Here is a 26702-nt window from a genome sequence, read left to right as displayed (position 1 = left end):
GCCATCATTTTTCTTCCCCTGCAAGGCACCATTATGAATGTCCTGATTTCTCTGGTTCTCCATTTTACATTGATTCAAGGGGCTAGATTCAGATCTCAGTTACTTTGGTGTAAATTTGGAGTAACTCCTTCAATCTTATTCTGCAGAAACTGAGTTCAACGTCTGTCCCATAAAGTCTGAAATGCAAATAGGTAACTATTAATTTATGATTTTTTATCTATGACATACTGTATTTCCTACACATTGAAGTTCTCTTCCTGCTCCCTCAGGTGTGTTTCAGAGGTAGCCACTTATGGAGACTACATGGATGTATAGCTTCTGCCATGTGCCATGGGAGAAGGTTTCCAGGATGAATTGACTCCATAGATCAGTCTGAGAGGCCCTCCTCAGTTTTGAGGAGCGAACGCATTTCCTGAAAGGACTGTAAACACCAGTCCTTACCCCTAGGTTGTAACCTTGTGCCCAGATGTTCCATTGCAGAGGACTTTGCCTTTCACTCATTCTGTTAGCCACTTCTTCAGCTACAATGGTCAATCTGAGCCAGTTCCTTCTCTTCACTGCCTTATAGGTTCTTCTGTGCTTCAGCCCTCTGGCTAAGTCATGCACAGTTGAGCCCCTTTCAGGGTTTAGTCCTAAAAAGGTCCTTTGCCTCTCCTGGGCTCAGCTTCACACCAACAAGGTCTTTCACCCCTCCTGTGCTCAACTCCAAACAGTAAGTCCTTTGCTTCTCCTGGGCTTGACTCCGATCCTTTCCCCTTTGTCAGGGAGCCAGCCACCCAGGCTTTTCCCTGCAGGGAGTCTTAAGTATGCTTTAACCTTACTTTCCACCCCTCATAGCCTTCTATCTCATTTCCTAGTTTTCATAGACCTTATTAGCACAGGGCTCCCCACCACTTTAGAATCTGCACCACAGGAGATAAACCCTACTCCTGTCACTCTATCCTGGCTCAGCCAGACCCAACTTGTCAGATCTTCCTCCAGATCCTTTATCAGGGAGAGAAAACTCTCCTTAGCTACTCTCTCCTGGCTCTCCTCCTGAACTACTATTAATAATTCTTCCTCTTCTTGGGTTTTGTAGAGTAATAGACTCACTTCCAGAGTCTACGACCCCCATGCACAGAACTTCTAATCTTGTTCATGGTTTAGAATCTCACATCTTTTCTGGTATACTTAAATAATTGCAGAAGATTTTTTTTTTTTACTGGGCCCCATTCCTTTGTATTCTTGATAGAAGTTGCAAGGAAACTTTTATTATTTTAAGACCTCCGAGTTTCCTCCTGAACTGGGTTCTGTCTCAGCTCCTTATACTATCTAGCTCTTTCTCTGCTGGCTAGAAGGCATTCAGTTAATCATATCCCAGCTATAAAGCATCCCTAATTAATTTTTCTCTCTTGCATTACAGGTGATGAGGATTAGGCCCTTTCATGGGGACAAAACAAAGAAGACTCATGGAGCTTGTGGAAGGATTGGTCCTGTTCCACTGGTTCCTCCAGAGAAAAGGACTATAGTCTGATGAGAAAAGACCTATTAAAAATGTGAAAAGATTCAAAAATGAAATAAAATGCCATACTGAATGAAATCAGAAAGCTAATAATGAGATTCATCACATTTCATCTTTATTTCCTTTCCTTCTAAACTTAATTGGACACATTCTAAACGTAATTGGATTGGAGGCCATAATTTCACACATTTAACAGCTAGACAAATATCACTCAATCCCACTGCATTGAATGAGAACACTTGAGTACAAGATGGAAAGGGTCAGGTGTGGCATTTGCAGAAGCCTGCACACAAAAGCATTCAAATTGGGAGCAGAGAAAAACAGCAACCCCACGTGAGCTCATACAGACGCTACAGACTGCAGTTCTGGAATGATTAGGTGGGATCAGGTTCTTCTAAATTCATAGTTTGAGATTCCAAAGCTGGAAGGGACCATTGTGATCATCTAGTCTGACCGTCCGTGTAACACAAGCCACAGAACTTCCCCAAATAATTCCTAGACCATATTTTTTAGAAAAACATCCAATCTTGATTTTTAAAATTGCCAGTGATAGAGAATCTACCTTGGTAAATTGTTCTCATGGTTAATTAAGCTCATACATTTAAAAATGCATATATTTTTTTCCAGACTGAATTTGCCTAGCTTCAACTTCCAGCCATTGGATTGTATTATACCTTTTTCTGTTAGATTGAAAAGCCAATTATCAAATATTTGTTTCCCATGTAGGTGCTTATAGACTGTAATGAAGTCATCCCTGACCCTTGGTTTTGTTAAGCTAAATAATGAGCTCCCTGAATCTATCACTGTAAGGCAGTGGTTTTCAAACTGTGCGTCGCAACCCAGTACTGGGTCACAGAATGTAAGGCACTGGGTCGCGGTGGCTCTGGTCAACACCGCTAACTGGGCCATTAAAATTCCTATCGGTGGTGCTGCCTGGCTAAGGCAGACTAGTCACTACCTGTTCCAACACCGCTCTGCGCCCTGGAAGTGGCCAGCAGCAGGTCCGGCTCCAAGGCGGGGGGCCCAGAGGGCTCTGCGCACTGTCCCTACCCTGAGCACTGGCTGCCGGGGCGGTGCCTGTGGGCGAGAGCTGGGCTGAGCCACTTGTACACCTCTGCCTAGAAGCCAGACCTGCTGCTGGCTGCTTCCAGGGCGCAGCATGGACTGTGGAGCCAGGAAAGGCAGGAAGCCTGCCTTAGCACCCCTGCTGCACTGCTGACTGGGAGCCGCCTGAGGTAAGCCTGCACCCCAATCCCCTACCCCAGTCCTGAACCCCCGCCCCAAACCTGGAGCACCTTCCTGCACCCTGAACCTTTTATCCCCAACCCCCAGCCCAGAGCCCTTATCCCCTCCCGCACTCCAATCCCCTGCTGCAGTCCAAACCCCCCCTCTCACACCCTCAACCCCTCATTCCCAGCCCTACCCTGCAGCCCTCACCCCTGCTCCCCATCCCTCTGCCCTGAGCCCCTCCCACACCCCTCATCCCCAGCTCTGTTGGGTCATGGGCATCAACAATTTTCTTCAACTGTGTCACCAGAAAAAAAGTTTGAAAACCACTGCTGTGTAAGGCATGTTTTCTAATCCTTTAAGTATTCTTGTGGTTCTTCTCTGAACCCTCTCCAGTTTTTCAGCATCTTTCTTAAATTGTGGACATCAAAACTAGACACAATATTCCAGCAGTTGTCAGACCAGTGCTAAATTCAGAGACAAAATAACCTCTATATTACCTGAGAGTCCCCTCTGTATGCATTTGCTCTGTCACAATAGGAGCTCATGTTCAGAGGATTATCCACCATGACCGCAAAATCTTTTTCAGAATCACTACTTCCTGAATAGGCTCCCCGCTCCTGTAAGAACGGATTACTTGACACAGATTAGATTACCCTACTTTAAACAGTAAAACAATAATGTGCCCAGGATTGATCTCACACTGACAGGCCTATGATTATCTGGGTCATCTCCTTTACCCTTTTCAAATATTAGCATAATGTTAGCCTTCTTTCAATCTACTGAAATTTCCTCAGTGTTCCAAGATTTATTGAACCTTAACAGTCCAGTGAGTTAGTCAGCCAGCTCTTTTAAAACTCTTGTAGTCAAGTGAACTATACCTGCTAATATTAATATGACTACTAGTGGAATGGAAAGAGTTTTATTCTCAAAACATGAGATAACTACATCATTTGTTTTTCCCCAAATACAGAACAGAAATATGTATTGAACACTTCTGCCATTTCTGAATTATTACTGGTAATTCTACAATTTTCATCTAATAATAAACAAATACAATTGTTGGTATTCATTTTGCTCCTAATATACTTTTTAAAATCCACCTTACAGTCCTTAACCCTGCTGGTTATAGATTTTTTTTCCTTGTGTCCTGTGCTCCTAGCTTCATTACGATAATTGTTTTATATCTGATAGTATATTATAGCTGCCTTCACTTCCCTCTCTAAATCAGGTCATTTTTTTAACCAATTGTGAGACTGGCTTTTAGGGCATCTAGTAAGTGTTCTTAAACCATTCCCAATTATCATTCACATTTTTCTTATTAAATTCTTCCTCCCAGCTGATTTGGCTTATTATTGTTTACAGCTTTATTAAACTGAGCTTTTTAAGGCATCAAGTTCGTGTGTGTATATATATGTGTGGTCTAGACTTTTTTCTGTTTTCTCACAACAAATGTGATCAAGTCATAATCACTTGTTCCTAAGCTACCATAAATGTTTAGTTCTGTGACGGTTCCTTTTTATCTGCCAAGATTAGGAGTAATACAGAAATCCTCTGTGTTAGTTGTAACATGTTTTGAATTAGTAAATTGTCATCTATATTAATATTTAGAAATTCCAAGGATGTTTTAATATAGGCAGTATAAGACCTCCAGCATACATCCTTCTGATTAAAGTCACCCATGATCATGAAACTTTTTTCCCCCTGCATTTTATAGATAGATGTATAAGTAAGCGGTCATCCTATTCTCGAGTGTGATTTGGTGGTCAGTAGCAGACACCAACTAATACACCATCTTATGTTTTATCTGTTAGGACATTGATCTGTAAGCATCAAGATCATTTTCTTCAAGTTACCAGTGACTCGGAAACAGGTAATGCAGCTTTAACATAGAATGCCATTCTCCCACCCCTTCTCCCCGCTGAATCCTTCCTAAATAGGTTATAACCATTGATTCTTAACATTTCAACCATGCCAATTATCCTACTAGGTGTCAGTTATATCAACTAGATAAAATGTTTGCTCAGTACTGAGCAATTCCATTTCCTATTGTGTGTTACCTAGTATTTTTATATAGGCTCCTAGTATTTGTATATAGGCAATTAAAGAATTTCTTTTTTTCACCTCCTTTGGTTTCCTGATTAATTTTGTTCTCAGTCTCTCAATTTTGTGTTAAATAAGTGCTCCTGTCTTCCTTGTTTTTACCCTTCATTTCTGTTATTAGTTTAAAACCCTCCTGACTACTTTAGCTAGCCTGTACCCAAAAAGATTGGTTCCCTTTCTACTGAGGCATAGGCCATCCAAACTATACAGCCCCATTTTCCCACAGAAGATGGACCAATGTTCCAAAAAGCCAAAACACTACATCCTATACCACTTACCTAGCAAGCAGTGTACTTACCAGATTTTCTGCTTTCTGTCTTCTTTCAGTTTTGGGACAGGAATGATGTTAGAGATGATCTCTTGGACAATCTTCTTCTTCTTCAGCACACTTATGCATTCTTTGAAGTTCCCTATTATCTGTGAGATATCCTGTGCCTCAGTGTCATTAATGCTAATATTGAACCATCACCAAAGCATGCTTGCTCATCGACTTCAGAAGTCTATCCAGTCTTAGAGTGATGTCTCGTGTCTTAGCTCTGGGAAGACAGCTCACCATCTTGTTGTCCACCTGTCCCTTACAGAATGTTCTTTTGATTCTTTGGAGTGTTGAATGACCAGCAAGGATCATCTATCTTCCTAGATCAGTTGGACAACTCTTTGTGGGCAAACCTGATTTTCTTACAGGTTGTGCCAAGCTTGCATCCATAGGTACATCTCTCCAGTCTCTTGGAACAGCTCTATTTTGAAAGGTATCTTCCATAGTTTCCACAATAAGGACATGGTACTGATTGGAAACTTCTAACTGTGTGGAATTTCTACTGGTCCTCTTCTATCTGGTGGTCACAGCCTGCCCATCCTCATCTGTCTCTAGCCATGTAGAATGCTGTCATGACCTCTTGTCTCTGGTGGTTATGAACTGTCAGCCCTCTTTTCTTCTTTTTCAGTGCTTACCCAGATAGTCGGCCGTAGTGATCATTCACCATTTAGTCAGTTCCTGCATAATCACAAAGGCTTGACGGCCTGAGAGTCCAACATCGGAACAGACTCAATGAACACATGTAATAGGGGGTCTAACCTTCCTAGTCCTACATGATATTTCCTATTTATAAAGTTCATATTAGCCCTTTGGGTGACAGTGTGGCACTGGGTGCTCATGTTCAGCTGATTGTTCACCATAACCCCAAAGTCTTTTTACAGAGTTCCTGCTTCGTAGGATAGAGTCCCCCATCCTGCAGGTGTTGCCTACATTCTTTGTTCCTGGATGTATGATCTTACATATAGTTGTATTACAAAACATAACCTTTGCTTGTGTCCTGTTTCCCAAGCAATCCAGATTGCTCTGTATTAGTGATCTGTCCTCTTCTTTATTTACTGCTTCCCCCAGATTTTGCGTCATATGCAAGCTTTATCAGTAATGATTTTATGTTTTATTCTAGATAATTGATAAAAATATTAATTAGCATATAACCAAGAACAAATCCCGATATGGGATTCCACTAGAAGCACACCCACTTGAATGACAATTCACTGTTTACCATTTTATTTTGAGGCAATATTTGAGACCATTTATTATTGGTCTAGTTTCTTAATCAAAATGTCATGATACCAAGTCAAATGCCTTCCAGACTTTTAAGTATATTATATCACCACTATTACCTTTATTAATGGACCTTGTAATCTCACCAAAAAAATCAAGTTAGTTTGACAAGATCTATTTTCTATAAATCCATGTTGATTTTACCTTGATTACAGGTTATGCAGACATCACTAAGAGAGCAACACAGAAGCAGTCCACGTGGAGAAAAGCAGAGTAGATCATTATCGTGTGTGCAGCATACCTTTTATGGGGTAACGGTGGCAAAATGATGTGGTCCTAGGTGAGCAAAGGAGGAAAAGGGACTTTACTGCAAAGTGACATCACTTGAGAAATATTAGTTGTAGCCTGTGCCCACAATCCAGCGTAGAATGGTGAGAAGACTACAATAATCTTATTTTTGAATCTGTTCCATTCCGTACACTCTGCTCTTTGCCATGAACCAGCAGGTCAATGCAACTGCTGTGATTACAGCTCAGAACAGAGAGATAAAGTCCAAAGAAACTAATGAAGTACTAAGGCTATGTCTGCTGCCTCATCTCCAGTGCAACAAAAGAAGGTTCAGGGTAGCAACAGATGTTATTGCACTGGAAATAAGGATTGTGATTGTGATTACGGCATCGGACTGGGATTTAGCGATCAAATACTTTCCCAATTCTGATACATATTGTGTGACCTTAGACAAGCATGTAACCTCCCAGTGTTTCAGTTTCCTCATGCATAAAATTAGGTTAACGATATTTAACTATATCACAGGGACATCGTGGTACAACACTAATAATTTGTTTTAAATCACATTGGTATCCTTTGATGGTAACTGCTACACATGGGCAAAACTATTATGTTCATCTGGTCAACTGGGAGTATTCCTGGTTAAACCACCTTTTTCCTCCCCCACAAAGATAAATTAAAAAATTAAAAAAGTTAGAGACTTATTAACAGTGTCTCATCCTCTGTGGAGAAAAACAGCAGAAGCAGCTAAAGTGAAAAGACTAGTAACAGAGCTGGTTGAATAACTCATTGTGAATTTTTTCTTGTCATGAAACATTTGCTAATTGCTGCTGTTTCTGCTAATATATTTGTTATTCATAAGTATTCATCCAATAATTGGCATGGACAAATGTCTGACTGGTGAACTGTTCACTTTGACCATTCACTGTGTGACTGGTTACCTAATCACTTGGTGTCAGTCTCTGACTGAATGATTGAAATCTTTTAAACAGATAAATAACTAATCATTAATCATAAATAGTGAATAATGCACATGTTGGTATGTATTATTTCAATCATGATGCTAAACTTTTTGAAACTTTAGGAAATAACTAACATGTCTATGAATACTTTGTGTCCGTCCCAATCCTTGCAGACAACAAATAATATGACATCATAAACGACTGTGAGCCCAACATACTGCTTTTATTCAACAAAATATTCACAAATATCTTGCTGATATTATTCAAGCAGCTCCAGTTAGTAGCCTACTACTGTTGAATTATCAGTGCTCCTGTCTGAAGTTTTCCTATACACTAGTGTTTACAGCTGATGGAGATTCTCTTGCAATCTAAGTGGTAGGGCAGCTGCTTTTGAGTCCCTTGTTCAGGCCACAGCAGCTAGTATCAGCTGAAGTAGGCTCTTACCAAATTGTCAAGCAATAAAAACAGGGGTAATATTCTGGCTCCATTGACATTAATAGCAAAATTCCCATTGGTTTCAATGGGACCAGGATTTCACCCCAACGGTATTCAGCCAGCAGGGGTTTGGCTGGTCATATTAATACAAAGGGCATAAAGCAAACAAAGTCATTTGTGCCATTCTCTTATCTGGATTGGTGGAATTTATCCTGTCTAAGAATCAAAAAGGACTACTATAACAGCACATTTGAAAATAAAAATAACCACAGCTTTAACATTAAAAATAGAATAATAGAAATGTAGGGCTGGAAGGGACCTTGAGACGGCATCAAGTCCAGCCCACTGTACAGACCTAGACCATTCCTGGCAGGTGTCTGTCCAACCCATTCTTAAAAACCTCCAGTGATGGGGATTCCACAATCTTCTTTGGAAGCCTATCCCAGAGTTTACCTACCATTATAGTTAGAATTTTGTTCCTAATATCTAATCTAAATCTCCCTTGCTGCAGATTAAGCCCATTACTTCTTGTCCTACTTTCAGTGGACATGGAGAACAATTGATCAGCATCCCCTCTATAACAGCTCTTAACATATTTGAAGACCATTACCAGGTCCCCCTCAGTCTTCTCTTCACGAAACTAAACATGCCCAGGTTTTTTCACCTTTCCTCATAAGTCAGATAATTGTATGTGATTTGCACTGGATATTTGCAAGTGCTTTCCAGTCTGAAGAGATGGGGTTAATAAGAGCACTCAAGCTTAAAATCATTATAATTTACAGTAAATCATGTTTCTTTATTATAGCCTACAGAATCTTACAAGTTATTGTCATAAATTCTGACTGTACTAAATTGATATTGTCTGCTCTTGACTTTTTTATATATAATTAAAGAGAAAGAAAACACATTTGGAGACATTTGATGGCTCTTATTAGATTTTAAACCAGTTCGGCAGCTGATGTAAATCAGTCTAACTTCACTGGAATCAATGTAACTGAATTTATTTACACCAGTTGAGCATCTAACTATGATATTCCAGGGTGAAATCCAGACCTGTGAGGGATTGTTTCACCCCTGCCCAGCACCTTGGGTGCCTCATAAGCTTTGCCGCTATAGCTCCCACCTGGGATGCTCACAAACAGACTCCCAGCATGCAGGTCACTCCTTGCCTATCTGTGTATAGCCAAAGCCTGGTCCAGCAACTCTGACCCCAACATCCTGTCAGTAACACACCAGCCACACCTTGACTTCCAGCACCATTGGTTACTACTTGCAGGGTGACCCCAACATACTCCCAGTCATAACTTTCCCCCAAAATTATGTGTTCTTCACTGTCCAACCCTCTCCTGGACAGTTTAGGTATTTTAGGTCTGTTGACCTATGACGAAACAATATCCAACAGTTTGCCTCTTTAAATGGAGTTTCCATGCAGCTCATTTCAACCGCAGCACTGGATTAGTTTTAATTAAAGAATAAAGTAAGTTTCTTGAACTACGAAGAGAGAGATTTTAAGTGAATACAAGTATAAGACAAAGTCAGAAATGGTTACAAGAGAAATAAAAATTAAACTCTTCTTAGTATGAAAACTTAACAAACTAGACTTGGTTCAAGGTGAAATCCCTTACCACATGTTCCCAGTAACACAGCTGACCAAATTCTCAGGCCAGGATCTGCTCCTGAAGTCCAAAGGCTGGGGTTTTTGTTGTGGGGTTTTGTTGTCGTTGTTTTTTGTTTTTTTGGTTAGGTGAAAGAGAGAGGGATGGGCAGGGCTTCCCTTCATATTTTAAATCCAGTCTCCCTTTGAAATGGGGTCTCCTAAGGCTTACCTATCACAGCAAAGTTTATTCAATCAGTAAAGAAGGTGTGATTTAGTCTGGGGGTGAAGGTGCCCCCATTGTCTTTCTTCTCCTCTGTGTATACTTTCATTAATTGATCATGCAAAAACCATAGCATAGGATGATGAGGAATCACAAAGGTAAGTACATAGCTGGACATTTTCATGACACACTGACATAGATTTAGCTATAGACTCTGAAGTGTCTTGTCTCCCTCTTGCTGTCTCAAGGACCTTGTTTACTATTTATATACAAATGGAGATAAATGTTGTTTAAGATAGACCTGCTTGACCACTCCTGCCTACTCAGAGCTATGTGGGTTTCAAAATGTGCTACCAACATCATTCATGGGATGTTGTTGGGATGCTTTACATATGTCGCTATATACATTTCACCATGATATAGTTGACCAGTGAGTCATTAGTTTTCAAATGATACCTCATGGCATATTTTGTACAAAGATGATTACAGTAGTGTGTAGGATGAGAATACAGAGGTGTATATTGTCACACTAACCCAATAATGTGTTTTCACCATCAGAACACTGGGACCTCTTTGTTCCCTAACGTCTGCTTTGAAGATGGGCTAATGTCAAGTTTAATCCACTGGCTGCCAAGAAAATCCTGCACAGCAGCCCACAATACATGAAATACTTTGCACCAAGCTGGATTGCACTGCAGTCTATCAGTGTGTTATTCCCTGTGTTTGCCCCTACTATCCTCTTTGTGCAAAAACAAACAGAATTTATGAACTGTAGTTTCTTATTTTTAATTGGTTGGTATTAACAACCTGTTCCACTGAATGCATGTGAAATGTAAGTAGACATTTATGAGTTTTGTTTTAAAATTCATTTAAAACTGTAGACTAATTTAAACAGCACTTAACCATAGAGCACCCACACATTTTCTCTCTAGATTATGAGTATTGTTAAACAGAAAAGTTCAAGATACAAATAATATGTCTATATCTAACAATGATATTTGCACTCCTCTAAGGTCATCCATCTGAAGATCTTGATGTCTTTTACAATCCATAATTAATTTTGTTTCACAATACCGCTAAGACAGGCTAGATATAATTCAGCTCCATTTTACAAAGAGGGAAATGAAGATAGAGTGGGCAAGATTATGTCTCTGGTTATGCAGCCATGCCAGAGTGGAAGACACAGTTTCTTTGTGCTGAGTTCTACAGCTTCTTTTCTGGTGCAATGAAGCTGTCTTGATTGCACAAGTTCAGCTTCTTGTGTTACATATAACTAAGAAGGGGTTTTGACTTCTCAATCTGTCTTCCCAGCCTTGAGGTACTCAGACATCGACGTCTCCGACTCAAGGAATATTTCCAAAATACCTCTGAACAGCATACTAATCCACAGAGGTCTCCCTACCAACACTACAGAAAGAGGGATTCTAGGTGGACTCCTCCTGAAGGTCGAAACAGCAGACTGGACTTCTACATAGAGTGCTTCCGCCGACGTGCACGGGCTGAAATTGTGGAAAAGCAGCATCACTTGCCCCATAACCTCAGCCATGCGGAACGCAATGCCATCCACAGCCTCAGAAACAACTCTGACATCATAATCCAAAAGGTTGACAAAGGAGGTGCTGTTGTCGTCATGAATAGGTCGGAATATGAACAAGAGGCTGCTCGGCAGCTCTCCAACACGAGTTTCTACAAGCCATTACCCTCTGATCCCACTGAGAGTTACCAAAAGCAACTACAGCATTTGCTCAAGAAACTTCCTGAAAAAGCACAAGATCAAATCCGCACAGACACACCCCTGGAACCCCGACCTGGGATATTCTATCTACTACCCAAGATCCATAAACCTGGAAATCCTGGGCGCCCCATCATCTCAGGCATTGGCACCCTGACAGCAGGATTGTCTGGCTATGTAGACTCCCTCCTCAGGCCCTACGCTACCAGCACTCCCAGCTACCTTCGAGACACCACTGACTTCCTGAGGAAACTACAATCCATCGGTGATCTTCCTGATAACACCATCCTGGCCACTATGGATGTAGAAGCCCTCTACACCAACATTCCACACAAAGATGGACTACAAGCCGTCAAGAACACTATCCCCGATAATGTCACGGCTAACCTGGTGGCTGAACTTTGTGACTTTGTCCTTACCCATAACTACTTCACATTTGGGGACAATGTATACCTTCAGATCAGCGGCACTGCTATGGGTACCCGCATGGCCCCACAGTATGCCAACATTTTTATGGCTGATTTAGAACAACGCTTCCTCAGCTCTCGTCCCCTAAAGCCCCTACTCTACTTGCGCTATATTGATGACATCTTCATCATCTGGACCCATGGAAAAGAAGCCCTTGAGGAATTCCACCATGATTTCAACAATTTCCATCCCACCACCAACCTCAGCCTGGTCCAGTCCACACAAGAGATCCACTTCCTGGACACTACAGTGCTAATAAACAATGGTCACATAAACACCACCCTATACCGGAAACCTACTGACCGCTATTCCTACCTGCATGCCTCCAGCTTTCACCCTGACCACACCACACGATCCATCGTCTACAGCCAAGCTCTGCGATACAACCGCATTTGCTCCAACCCCTCAGACAGAGACAAACACCTACAAGATCTCTGTCAAGCTTTCTTACAACTACAATACCCACCTGCAGAAGTAAAGAAACAGATTGATAGAGCCAGAAGAGTTCCCAGAAGTTACCTACTACAGGACAGGCCTAACAAAGAAAATAACAGAACGCCACTAGCCGTCACCTTCAGCCCCCAACTAAAACCCCTCCAACGCATTATTAAGGATCTACAACCTATCCTAAAGGATGACCCAACACTCTCACAAATCTTGGGAGACAGGCCAGTTCTTGCCTACAGACAGCCCCGCAACCTGAAGCAAATACTCACCAACAACCACATACCACACAACAGAACCACTAACCCAGGAACTTATCCTTGCAACAAAGCCCGTTGCCAACTGTGCCCACATATCTATTCAGGGGACACCATCACAGGGCCTAATAACATCAGCCACACTATCAGAGGCTCGTTCACCTGCACATCCACCAATGTGATATATGCCATCATGTGCCAGCAATGCCCCTCTGCCATGTACATTGGTCAAACTGGACAGTCTCTACGTAAAAGAATAAATGGACACAAATCAGATGTCAAGAATTGTAACATTCATAAACCAGTCGGAGAACACTTCAATCTCTCTGGTCACGCGATCACAGACATGAAGGTCGCTATCTTAAAACAAAAAAACTTCAAATCCAGACTCCAGCGAGAAACTGCTGAATTGGAATTCATTTGCAAATTGGATACTATTAATTTAGGCTTAAATAGAGACTTGGAGTGGCTAAGTCATTATGCAAGGTAGCCTGTTTCCTCTTGTTTTTTCCTACCCCCCCCCCCAGATGTTCTGGTTTAACTTGGATTTTAACTTGAAGAGTGGTCAGTTTGGATGAGCTATTACCAGCAGGAGAGTGAGTTTGTGTGTGTATGGGGGTGGGGGGGATGTGAGAACCTGGATTTATGCAGGAAATAGCCCAGCTTGATTGTCATGCACATTGTGTAAAGAGTTGTCACTTTGGATGGGCTATCACCAGCAGGAGAGTGAATTTGTGTGGGGGGGTGGAGGGTGAGAAAACCTGGATTTGTGCTGGAAATCACTTTAGATAAGCTATTACCAGCAGGACAGTGGGGTGGGAATAGGTATTGTTTCATATTCTCTGTGTATATATAAAGCCTGCTGCAGTTTCCACGATATGCATCTGAGGAAGTGAGCTGTAGCTCACGAAAGCTTATGCTCTAATAAATTGGTTAGTCTCTAAGGTGCCACAAGTCCTCCTTTTCTTTTTGCGAATACAGACTAACACAGCTGCTACTCTGAAATCAGACATTATAGGGTTTAAAATACCCTGATAGAATCAAAGCTCCCAATCCTGGAATCCACATGCAATCAAAACTCAGTAAAGAAAACAATAGTTTTGCCTGTGGAAGGTATAGAGCTGGGCAAATCATTTTTGACAAATAATTTATTCAACAAGTTTATACTCTTTTTCTGTTTGTGAATTGTTGACAAACGCTGTGACTTGTTTATTTTTTGAGAGCTTCAAAATTATTTGCCAACCATTTTCTGGATAATTCTTAGTTTGCAGCTTGTTTGTAAGCAGTTTACTGAATTATTTGATATTTGAAATTCAAGCAGTGTTTATTAGACCAATGCCAGTTTGTCACATGGTATGTATCTCTTCCCTGATTGGATGAGCATAATTATTAGACTCAGGTTTCCGGAGCAAATGCTCATCATTACATATTCTAAATTTGCTTTCTGTTCATATTCTACAATGTTTGCTTAAAAATCAGTATTTCAACAAACATTACATCCAGCAATCTCATTCACTATTATACATAGACAATTAACACAGAAAAGTTGGAGACCTAAAGAAAGTGAATTCACAGACAAATATTGTTTGCCATATCCACCCAGCTCTAGAAATGAGTATGGAATTAGAGTCCAAATCAGTACAGTGAATTGATCAGAAATCAGTCAGTCATGTGGGTTTCCAATATGCAAATATTCAGCCATCTTCTACCCACGCAAAAATCATCTTTGCTTCTTCTACATTCTTTCATGGATTCTACTGATAGAATCATTTTTACCCAATATGTACATCCCTCTTCTTTGAACGATGTAGTTATCTGGAATATCAGTTCAAGTCTTTGGTCTTTCACTCTTGATGTTTACCACCCACTTTCTGTCAGTAATTGAGACCTGTCTGTTTCCAAAATGAACTAACTTTTATAAACAAAATAAAGATGTACTGATATTTGTTTATGGTCCACTTGATGGCATGGAGCCATAGAAACCAAGGAAAGCAAGACTGAATCCAGCCTCTGATTGTATTTATTTGACCCACAGCTCAAAAGGGCCGTCCTGAAAAAATAAGCAGTAAGGCAGTGCAAGGACTGAGCTTTGGTTGATGACTATGGTGATAATAAGTTTCCCAGCTGTTTCAGACCAGAATGTAAATGTAAAAAGAAAAAACTATCAATCCCCATCCAGGTGTGCCTGTCATAAACTAAAGCACAAGCAGCACATCTACAGCTGGCATATTGGGTGGTATCTTTTCAGGTGCCAGGCTCCTACTAGAGCTGGCCATTTATGTGGTGTTGCTCAGATGGGAAGAAGCCCTGGATGATGCTGCAATTTTGGGCAGCTGTGCTCCAAACCATGTTGAGCTAACCAGCCACCCCCACTCCATCTTAGCTGATATATTATGCATGCTGATAAACTAACATTACGGTCATATGTTACCATCACTACCACCTGGAATAAATTTTAGTCATCTTAATAAGTGCAAGTTAACGAGGCAAAAACCACTGCCCAGCAATGTGTGTGCTTGTTTTTCCCCAGCAATACAGCATTTTAGAGCTGTCCAGAGTATTCCACACTGAAAGAAATAACTGTTGAATTTCACCCTCTTGATGATTTTAAGCCAGGCCAACACATTGTGGAGGAAGAGGGTCCTGGATCATTACTGGCAGTGTGTAAATCATAGCCCTTGTTTTGCTTACTTCAGACCTGACTTGAAAATTGTGATCTGTTAATTTTGTTACTTCAGTGTGTGGCTACGGCTCAGCTAATAGTCTATTGATTCTATTACATGTGCAGCATTTGGAATGGGTTATTACATGGCATTTGACCTTTGATATGCTAGTTCATCATTGGGATTTACTTCTGATTGACGGGATCTCTGAATTCAGTGTTCATGCTTGGGCTTTCAAGTCTTGTTTTTATCAGCTTGGAGTGGTGACAGTGACATATAAAATGGAAATGAATTATTGTCACTTGTGTGCTGTTTTATTCCTACTCATTAAACTCTCCATGTTTTAATGTGTTCATTAAGGCTGCAGCCATCAGTAATAAAATTCACATTGCACACTTACTTAAAGATGGCCTTGTCCACCAACATTGGGCCAAATTCCACCTCCACTTACTCTTGATTTACATTGGTATAATTCCCTTGGCCCACTCTCTTTTTAAAACTGCACCACAGGCTTAAATGGAGTTACTCCAGCTATCCTCTGATGTACCTGTGAGTCGAATTTGGCTCCAGAGATTAAATTATGCTGTGGTGTAAATAGTGATGTAATTTCCATGTTTAGTGTAAATTAGAAAATAGGATATAGTTCCAACATAGTTGTACCAATTTGGAATGGTGCAGTAGTGCCTACTTTAGTTAGGTGCTCAAAAGCTGGTAGGGAGACATAGCTGGAAATCATGGTGTGGTCTATCAAAAAGAGGTCATACCAGTGGCTTATCAGTGGAATCCTGCAGTGATGCAACCTGTCAAAAAGTGACTAAAAGTAGGGAGTAAGATAAAGCAATCCTGACACACATACTTTGGGGGTAATTCTGCCATTTGTTTCAGAGGTGTAATTCATATTTGGTCTGAATCTTTAGGTTTTACACAGCTGTAACTCCACCGCCTTACCGGGAGGAATCAAGCCTATTGATATCAGTAGATAATGCAACTTAGGGAGGAACTGGGCCCTTGTAGTTAAATCTGCATTGTGGCAGCATTCCAACTCTTCCAACAGTGCACATAAAGTATTACATAGGCCTCCAGTGATCCTGTGTAACCCAGTTTTGTTCTCTACGGGGTTCCTTTAAATGGTAACGCTCAAATAGTTGTAATAGCTGATTTTTTCTCTCTCTCTCTTTTTACCTTGTTTCCTCTGGATTCAGCTGCTTTACCAGGAGTACCATGAACAGTGTCATTTTTGCTGCTGTTGTAGGTTGTTGTTGTTTTCCAGATAAGCAATTATTGAACCATCTCATACCCACAAATAGAAAATTTCCCTTTGTTTCCTCTCTATTCTTTCATGTATTCCACTCATTGACATTAGGCAATATCACACCTATGAATGTGTACATGCCTTTTCTTTAGAGTATGTAATTATTTGGAATATCATTTGATTGCCTTGGCTTTTCACCTCCAATGTTTGCAGTCCACTTTCTCTTAGTAATTGAACCTTGTCTGTTTCCAGTGTATATTAGTTTTTAAAAATGAAAGCGTAGAGAGACATTGATATTTTCGCATGGACTATTTGATGGCATGTGAGGAGATGAACCATAGCATTTGAGGAAAGCAAAACTGATGGCCTATCCCAGGGCATAAAGAGAGTTCTTAGCTAGGCAACACAAGTGATATCCCTTAAAGATATCCCAGAATGCATCATTCTGTGCCATCACTGTTAGCCTAGTTTACTGAGTTTACATTTTACAAAATATATTATGAATAGAAATATTTTCATGGGTTCTTTTAATTGCAATAAAAATTATAATGATGATGATGTAAAGCTTACACTGCAGGGTTGGAAACCTGAACACAACAGCCTTATGTTAGCCAAGAAATTGTAAGGTGAAATGGGAAAATTATAATATTACAGCAAGAGAAATGTTAAATTTTTGTGTTAAATGTTTGAAGTTAACTGTTGGTTAGGAACCTTTTGTACTTGAAGGGGGTTAATTATTACAATACTGTTAATTATTAGGATACTAGTCTGGGGTGAGGGGTTATTTACTTATTTGTATCCCACCTCCTACCCCCCTCAGGCCAGTGTACTAATTGTATATAGCTGTAGCATATTGTGCACAATTTCTTTAGATAAAGTTTCCAATTTAACCTACTTCTGAGTTCTTGGTTAGGTAAAGAGTCTGTTAATTGAATTGCTGTAGTTTAATGATGTCCCCTGATGGGATGAGAGAAACCACAGTAAGGTCTGCAGCAGCTGTAGGGTTTTCTTTACACGCATCTACTCCATGCTGTAGGAACATGTACTTTAGAATTATAATCTCATTCTTTCCCACGGGAAAGAAGAAGACTTGAACACTGGGGACATCAAATATCAGGAAAAGGCTTCTTAAAGGAAAGGGCCAACATTTTCAAGAGTCACTAGTAAATTTGATTGAAAACCACTGTTTCTCCCCCTGCTGAGTGTAATTTTAAGATAGAAATATACACTGAGGTGTGTTCCTAGTAGAAGAGTGTAACAGGGTGGCTCACCCTGTGGGCTGGAGAGGGTGGGGCTAAACCAAGCCTGATTACAGGATGAGCCCCACCTGAGAGGAATCAGGTGATGTCAGTGTGAAAAGGAGCAGGAAGTTGCAGTGAAAGGGGGAAAGATCAGGAAGTTGTGGCAGAGTTTGCAGACAGTAAGGAAAGCTCTCTAGATAGAGAAGCCTTGGAGAGAGCCTGACCAAGTAGCAGAGGGACTGCAAAGGTTCCAGACAGGAGGAGGAGAAACCTTGAGTTTTGTGGACTTATGAATGGACTTTGCATTGGTGTTTTAGTTAGTTTATTTTATATTAATAAACTTAGTCTCTAAGGAGGGGTATCTTTTGACCAAGAAAAAGTCTGAAGTGAAGTTTATTTGAATGGTCCAAGAGGGGAAACTGAGGGGCGCTACCTGTAGCATGACTTATGCAATGGCAACGGTGCATGGGAGATAGCTGGACCAGTTACAAAGAACATAAGTAGAAAGTGCTTTGCCTGATTGTTCTCATGCTGTATTGTTTCATGGTACATTTAGAAATCCTTTTTCAATCATTGGGTGTGAGTCACTTTTCCTACGTATTTACTAGCCTGTACTGCTTTGATTTGCCATGTGAGTCAGCATATGTTTATGTAAGCAAAGAGCTTTTTTCATTATACCCCTTCCAGAGTGTAATGTGCTTCTTAAAGAACAAAGATTATAGAATCATCGCGAAGGGACCTTGAAAGGTCATCTAGTCCAGCTACCCAGGCTGAGGCAGTACCACATACACTTAGATCATCTCCAACAGGTGTTTGTCTAACCTGTTCTTAAAAGCCTCTGAGAGGATTCCACAACCTCCCTTGCAAGCCTATTCCAGTACTTAACTATTCTTTTGGTTAGAAAGTTTATCTTAAGATCTAATTTAAATCCCTTTGCTGCAGATTAAGTCAATTACTTCTTGTCCTACTTTCAGGGATGTGGAGAACAATTGATCACTGTCCTCTTATAATAGTCGTAAACATACCTGAAGACTCTAATCAGGTCCTCCCTCCATCTTCTTTTCTAAAGATTAAACATGCCCAATTTTTTTAACTCAGAGGTTAGGTTTTTTTAAACCTTTTAACATTATGGTTGCTCTCCTCTGAACTTTGTCCAATTTATCCATGTCTTTCTGACACAGTACTCCATCTGAGCCCTCACCTATGCTAAGCAGAGTGGGACTATTACATCCTGTGCTTTACATGCAACACTCCTATTAATACACTCCAGAATATTGGTTGTTTTCACACCTACACCACATAGATAGCTCATATCTAACTTGTGATATTTACAGCCATATTACTTTTTTTTCTTTTTCAGCCATATTACTGCTGAGCCAGTTACTCCGCATTTTGTATTTTTGCATTTGATTTTTCTTTCCTAAGTTTAGTACTTTGCACAGGTTTATATTGATGACTTATTGTTTATTGTCTGCAACACTAATATGGAACAAAACTAGGATGTTCATTTTATTGATAACTTAAAAATACCTCAAAATATCCACTAATAATATCTGGACCTCTTCTTACCACTTTGTATTTTATTTCAGTTCTAAATACATTTGTCCTTACATATTTCCCCATGGGGAATGTCATACTAGCTTGAGAGTAGAGTTAGCTGAAAAATTCTATACTAAGCTTTATCCATTGGAACTGAAATGTTTCATAGAAATGTGGCAGGTTCAATGGAATTTTCCTCTGGAAGGTTTCTCAGGACCAGGATGGAATATATGAGAGAGAGAGAGAACCTAGAGTAGCCAACAGTCCAATGATTAGGGAGCTGACTTGAGATCTGGGAGACCCAGTTCAAGTCCCTTCTCCAAATCAGGGGAACTTCTAGACTAGCGCCCCAACCACCAGACCAATAGCTATTCTCCTGTGGTAATGGGGAGTTTCTTTCTCTCTCCATCCCTGTTTTTTACAAAAAAAATTCAAAAGATCCTGGCTTCCTTCTGCACTAGAATGAATCCAAATTCTGCAACTTGAATTTTTTCACCAAACTCAATTATTGTTTTCCAGTGAGCCCTGCAGTCCTACTTGATAGGCCAGTGCAATATATTAGATTGTTGCAGAAGTGCTATATAAATTAGAGATGCATACATATGTAAAAAGTTAGATAATAGATAAGGTGCCAGTAGACGGTACTCAAGAATATGTGGCATGTCTTCTGGGTTTTTTTGGGACTAATAGAACTTCATTTTGTGCCCTGCAAAAAGCTTATTTTGTGTAGCTATTTAGATGGAGCTCTTAACACAGATAAGTTAGCTTAAGTCAAGTGATACTGCTGTTCTAACTTTTCTAACCTTGTGTATGCAATAAAGTGACTATTCTTCGTGCTCTGTTTGGTAATTTCATCCAGAGTAGCTGCTATTCATAGTCAAATGATTTCAACAATTTCCATCCCACCACCAACCTCAGCCTGGTCCAGTCCACACAAGAGATCCACTTCCTGGACACTACAGTGCTAATAAACAATGGTCACATAAACACCACCCTATACCGGAAACCTACTGACCGCTATTCCTACCTGCATGCCTCCAGCTTTCACCCTGACCACACCACACGATCCATCGTCTACAGCCAAGCTCTGCGATACAACCGCATTTGCTCCAACCCCTCAGACAGAGACAAACACCTACAAGATCTCTGTCAAGCTTTCTTACAACTACAATACCCACCTGCAGAAGTAAAGAAACAGATTGATAGAGCCAGAAGAGTTCCCAGAAGTTACCTACTACAGGACAGGCCTAACAAAGAAAATAACAGAACGCCACTAGCCGTCACCTTCAGCCCCCAACTAAAACCCCTCCAACGCATTATTAAGGATCTACAACCTATCCTAAAGGATGACCCAACACTCTCACAAATCTTGGGAGACAGGCCAGTCCTTGCCTACAGGCAGCCCCGCAACCTGAAGCAAATACTCACCAACAACCACATACCACACAACAGAACCACTAACCCAGGAACTTATCCTTGCAACAAAGCCCGTTGCCAATTGTGCCCACATATCTATTCAGGGGACACCATCACAGGGCCTAATAACATCAGCCACACTATCAGAGGCTCGTTCACCTGCACATCCACCAATGTGATATATGCCATCATGTGCCAGCAATGCCCCTCTACCATGTACATTGGTCAAACTGGACAGTCTCTACGTAAAAGAATAAATGGACACAAATCAGATGTCAAGAATTATAACATTCATAAACCAGTCGGAGAACACTTCAATCTCTCTGGTCACGCAATCACAGACATGAAGGTCGCTATCTTAAAACAAAAAAACTTCAAATCCAGACTCCAGCGAGAAACTGCTGAATTGGAATTCATTTGCAAATTGGATACTATTAATTTAGGCTTAAATAGAGACTTGGAGTGGCTAAGTCATTATGCAAGGTAGCCTGTTTCCTCTTGTTTTTTCCTACCCCCCCCCCCCAGATGTTCTGGTTTAACTTGGATTTAAACTTGAAGAGTGGTCAGTTTGGATGAGCTATTACCAGCAGGAGAGTGAGTTTGTGTGTGTATGGGGGTGGGGGGGATGTGAGAAAACCTGGATTTGTGCAGGAAATAGCCCAACTTGATTGTCATGCACATTGTGTAAAGAGTTGTCACTTTGGATGGGCTATCACCAGCAGGAGAGTGAATTTGGGGGGGGGGGGCGGGGTGGAGGGTGAGAAAACCTGGATTTGTGCTGGAAATGGCCCACCTGATGATCACTTTAGATAAGCTATTACCAGCAGGACAGTGGGGTGGGAGGAGGTATTGTTTCATATTCTCTGTGTATATATAAAGTCTGCTGCAGTTTCCACGATATACATCTGATGAAGTGAGCTGTAGCTCACGAAAGCTTATGCTCTAATAAATTGGTTAGTCTCTAAGGTGCCACAAGTACTCCTTTTCTTTTTGCGAATACAGACTAACACGGCTGTTACTCTGAAATCCATACTCAAGGTGGATCTTGCGGTGCCTTCTACTGGACCATCCAGTTAGCTTTTCTAACTTCTTGATAATAACTTCAATTGTTCCTATTTATTAATTCCATTTTAAGAAGGGAAAATATTGTACCTCAAAACTTTGAGGGCTCCCATATTTTTATCATATATTGGATTGCCAGACGTGGTTAACACAAACAAGTGAAGCCATGCAAATCAGCACCTGATCAGCCACCTTCTACAGACTCTCCAAAGACCGATTCTATACCCTGTTTTATATCAACATGCAGGAAAGCAAGGAAGTTTTTAATGCTTCTGTCAAGGTTCCTTCCCCACTCTGAACACTAGGGACCTGCATGAAAAACCTCCTAAGCTTATCTTTACCAGCTTAGGTCAAAACTTCCCCAAGGTACAAAATATTCCACCCTTTGTCCTTGGATTGGCCGCTACCACCACCAAACAAATACTGGTTACTGGGGAAGAGCTGTTTGGAAACGTCTTTCCCCCCAAAATACTTCCCAAAACCTTACACTCCACTTCCTGGACAAGGTTTGGTAAAAGGCCTCACCAATTTGCCTAGGTGACTACAGACCCAGACCCTTAAGATCTTAAGAACACATACCTAGCTAGATTACTTACTAAAAGTTCTAAGTTTCAGAGTAACAGCCGTGTTAGTCTGTATTTGCAAAAAGAAAAGGAGTACTTGTCGCACCTTAGAGCCTAACCAATTTATTTGAGCATGAGCTTTTGTGAGCTACAGCTCACTTCATCGGATGCTCACGAAAGCTCATGCTCAAATAAATTGGTTAGTCTCTGAGGTGCCACAAGTACTCCTTTTCTTTTTGTAAAAGTTCTAAGACTCCATTCCTGGTCTATCTCCGGCAGAAACAGCATATAGACAGACTCACAGACCCTTTGTTTCTTTCCCTCCTCCCAGCTTTTGAAAGTATCTTGTCTCCTCATTGGTCATTTTGGTCAGGTGCCAGCGAGGTTACCTTTAGCTTCTTAACCCTTTACAGGTGAGAGGAGTTTTTCCTCTGGCCAGGAAGGATTTCAAAGGGGTTTACCCTTCCCTTTATATTTATGACAGCTTCAATTGGCAGCAGACTAACTATTTAGAGCAGCAAACAGTCCTGTGGCACCTTATAGACTAACAGACGTATTGGAGCATAAGTTTTCATTGGTGAATACCCGCTTCGTCGGATGCATGTATTCACCCACAAAAGCTTATGCTCCAATACATCTGTTAATCTATAAGGTGCCACAGGAGTCTTTGCCACTTTTACAGATCCAGACTAACACGGCTACCCCTCTGATACTTAACTGCTTAGAGTAACCAATAACTAGTTATTTGTGTATGATACCCTAGGAAGAGGATGAAAGTGGAAGTCTTCAGTGTCAGACTTTGTGTTCAAATATTCAACAAGGATTCAACACATGATAAATCTGTCTACTTATAGTATACCAGGAATAGCGGCCTTTTCTTATTCAGGCTGATAAAATTCAGCACAATGCAAAGCTTCTTAAGTACCAGTCTTATTTCTTCCACTACAAAGAAATAAATTTCAGCCAAAACAGGCATCAAAAAGTAATTCTTTTGGTATTTCTTGAATAAAAGATGATTTCTAATCAGAGGAAAGTGCAATCATCCATGTGCAGAGTGAGACGACTAAGGAATTAAATTAAAGGTGGCCTACCATGCAAATGTTTTTCCCTTTAGGCAGTGTTGTCACATCCCAGGGGGAGAAGGTGTGAGGCACAGATCCACATGAAAGCGAAGGACATTTCTGATACTCAGCTATAAATCTTCAATAGTTATAAAACGTGTGTAAGATCTGTACACACAAGCACATCAGAAGAATAGGAAAAAGCCCCCATTAGATCCATACAAATTTGAGGATTTTTAGACTATGCATTTACTAAATCAATATGCGGTATCTGGTTAATAGCCAGTATTACGGACTGTTGGCGATTAATATGGGGACTGTCTGCCTTCTGCCAATTCTGAGCAGTTCATTATTAATGTGTGTTTTTAAAACAATTGTAAATGTGCCCAGAGGCTTATGTACATGTTTTGTACATGCAGGTATAATAAAGAATTATGATAATCTTTCATAATAATACATTTTAGTGCACTATTGTAAAAAGACTTTATTTTGGTCATTGGCTAAACATCTACTGAACAACAAACATCCGTTTCTGCAGCACCGACATTTCCCTTGAAGGCCTCCCACTCCAGAACTGACCCGTCTATTTCCCACTTAGCAATCTATTAGAAATCTGATAACTAACACAACCTACTTGGTAACAGGATGGTTCTAAGGCAATATTTCAGACAACTGGGTACATTAAATACTATGCTGTGGCTATTTATCCAGTAAGTACAGAGAAAATCCTTAGGAAAATTGTATTTCATTTTATTGTTTTATTAGTATTTATTAGCTTAGCCACATCGCGGATAAGATCTTTGTGGCAAAGACCATGTCTACCTAGGTGTTTATATAGCACCTAGCACAATGAGGTCCTTATCCTCACTGGGGCTTTTCAGCACAACCACAATACAAATAATGAATATTAACACTGACTCAATCACTTGCTGAATGTGAATCTTGAAATACAAACTTTTTTGGTGTTAATATATATGCCTGAACTCCCCATCCACTGAATATTTTTAGAATAAGTAACAAATATTGGATTAGGCAAATGAGTCAGGACTGCTCATAAGAGTTAGCGTTTGTGGATCAGGATGCTAAATATTTTCACACTAAGAAATAAAGTCAGTTTTATAAAGCATATGCCAACTCTATTTTATTTGCTTATCCATATGTTTTGTTTTGTTTTTCTTCTGTACTAGCTGCCATGATATTATTTATGTTAAATACACCCATGGGTTTGCTTTGTATTTCTCCGCCTACTACTGCAACAGAAAGTCATTTTTCTAGCTCGTCAGACACCTGGTTAGTTATACTGCTGGGGTTTCCTAGTTAATTTTATTGTAACTTAAACTTTTATTTAAACAATTACAAGCTTAACTACGTCTTGCCCTCTGCAAGCATTCAGAGGGACGAGACAGGGCATGAGAAATCTTCCTCCCTTACACCCCGCACTATGGTGGGGCATAATTGGAGTCCTTGAAGTCAGAGAGCACAGCGTCTGTCCTTGTCTGGTGCTGCATCTTTTGTTAGACTTCCCTGGGGGTTGGGGGAGACCATATACTTGTTATGCTTATAAGAAGCACACAGGATCTTTTTCAGGGCAAAAGGCAATACACCACATTAATTGGAAATACAACAATTAGCATATACATTCAATCTCACACACACACACACACACACACAGTTGATGTTATAGTTACCAGCCCAGAGTCTGGATCAATCTAGTGGCCAGCTAGGTTGATCACGGGTAGGTAGGAGCTAGGTTCTGTCGGTTGCGACTTGATGCTCTGGGAAAGTCTTGGAAGGACAAACCCAAAGTTTAATGGCAAAACACCCTGTTTATATAGTGATCTTCCTTCACCGGGACTGATGAGTTTTGCACCGTCATGCTGTAATCAATTGCCATTTGAAGAGTGTTTGTTTTTCTCATCCTTTATCTTGTTCTTTCATCAGTCTCTCAGGGAATTACCCCATGCTAGTTTTGACTACAACTATCTTGTCCCCATTGATGGGTGCCTGCCACAGATTTTAGAGTCGTCAATCTGCCCTCCTCTGACATCTCAATAGGGGCGTGTTGCAATCTCCTGGCGCCTTTACATCCATCCTCGATTCCCCCTTAGAACTTCTGGTCCAGTGATGGTCTTCACACTTATCTCCTAACACACACATTCCTCATTCACACACAGAACAGGATTGATTTACACAGAGCTTTTGAACAGGAACATCAAATTGCAATGCAGGAAAAAACAATAATTGCATTCTCTTACTTATTTCAAAAATGCTAAACCTACAACGAAGTGGTGACTCTAAAGTTCTGTTACTGCCTTGAAATCAGCATCAGACAAAAGATTCTGGCTGACGCATCTTTACCAGTGGCACGCTAGGCCATTCCTTTCTGCTTTCAGAAAGGGTGGCTGGCAGGAAATGATTAAATCATACATCAACACATTTAATGCATGCTACATTGTTATTCTGTCTCCTTCATTCTAAATTATACAAAATACAAACATAAAATCCTACTACTACATACTGACCCATATCAAAGACAGACTCTATATCCCTGCTCCCCCTGTGCCTCTAGAGGTGTTGGACCAGACTCTCCTCTCATTTGTACTGGAGAAACCCCACTGAAGTCAGTGACATTCCACTGCTAAAAAAAGAGACTGAGATCAGAATCCATGTGGTACAATGGGCCAGATATTTCCCTCTACTGGTGCTGAGACTGGCAAAGGGACTGAGAAGGGAGACAGTACATCTCCCCTATTCCAAGGCAGTTTGGCTGCCAGCACAGATTAAAGGAGCCTGGAAAGCTGCCCTAAATATCACCCCAACTGCAAAACTCTCCACAGGGAGTTGCACCACTGCAGAAGAGTAGAGTAAAATCCTTTCAATGCCCACTCCATCCCAGCATGCCCCCTGTGCAGGGAATATTTCTTGGAGACCAACAGCTGCTTCATGGCCCCTTTTCACCAGTGCATACAGGGCAGAGATGAATTCCCCCAATGTCTCTGAGAGATTCCTGGGGTGGTGTGACACAGTGGCCCTGCCTTCCCACGCAGGATTATTCCTTAAAGACAAAATAGCTCCATGGCTTTCCTACCTTCTCATGTTCTCTCTCTCTCTCTTTCTTTCTCTCTCTCATATAT

At 40.8% G+C, this 26702-nt stretch overlaps 1 long non-coding RNA gene across 3 annotated transcripts in view; it reads right to left on the bottom strand.

Annotated features, from left to right (window-relative positions):
- LOC311522886 overlaps nucleotides 1-26702 on the bottom strand; it is a 54424-nt gene that overhangs the window by 3554 nt on the left and 24168 nt on the right. For 2 of the 3 annotated variants that reach the window (XR_014712202.1, XR_014712203.1), the window contains exons 2-4: nucleotides 6573-6704; nucleotides 5130-5851; nucleotides 3229-3348 (exon numbers count right to left, since the gene is read on the bottom strand). This is a non-coding gene — a long non-coding RNA (uncharacterized lncRNA). The remainder of the gene's footprint in view (nucleotides 1-3228; nucleotides 3349-5129; nucleotides 5852-6572; nucleotides 6705-26702) is intronic. The other variant, XR_014712204.1, reaches the window with a different exon arrangement.

The sequence above is a fragment of the Lepidochelys olivacea genome, assembly GCF_965140295.1.
Source record: "Lepidochelys olivacea isolate rLepOli2 genome assembly, chromosome: 6".
Lineage (NCBI taxonomy): Eukaryota > Metazoa > Chordata > Testudines > Cheloniidae > Lepidochelys > Lepidochelys olivacea.
The sequence above is the reverse complement of the archived record's forward strand: the minus strand, read 5'-3'. Positions and strand labels throughout refer to the sequence as shown.